Raw genomic sequence first — 370 nt, forward strand, 5'->3', positions numbered from 1 at the left:
GCCGGCCCGGCGCGGATCTGCCGCGGCAAGGCTGTGCCCTCCTTGTCTCCGTCCTCCCTCCCTGGCCTATAGAGAGCATTTGTTTAGTGGCCTTAGCCGCTGCAAGGGAATTTGAGGAAATTCACACGACACTGCAGCGTGATATAAACTCAGTATCCCTCGGCTGGGATGCTAAGCAGAGCAGGATCGAGAGCCTGCCCCGAGCTCCCGCACGGGTAGAAGGCTCAGAGAAAAACACCTATTGATTTTATACGCTTTGCTCTTAGCTAATGAGGGCAGATACTGTGCAATATGGAAAGATCGGATATACAGGCGACTTTTCCCCGCTCACCACCACCACCCCCACCACCCCAGAGCCTGCTCCCTGGGG

Source organism: Geospiza fortis, unplaced genomic scaffold (assembly GCF_000277835.1).
Source record: "Geospiza fortis unplaced genomic scaffold, GeoFor_1.0 scaffold443, whole genome shotgun sequence".
Taxonomy (NCBI): domain Eukaryota; kingdom Metazoa; phylum Chordata; class Aves; order Passeriformes; family Thraupidae; genus Geospiza; species Geospiza fortis.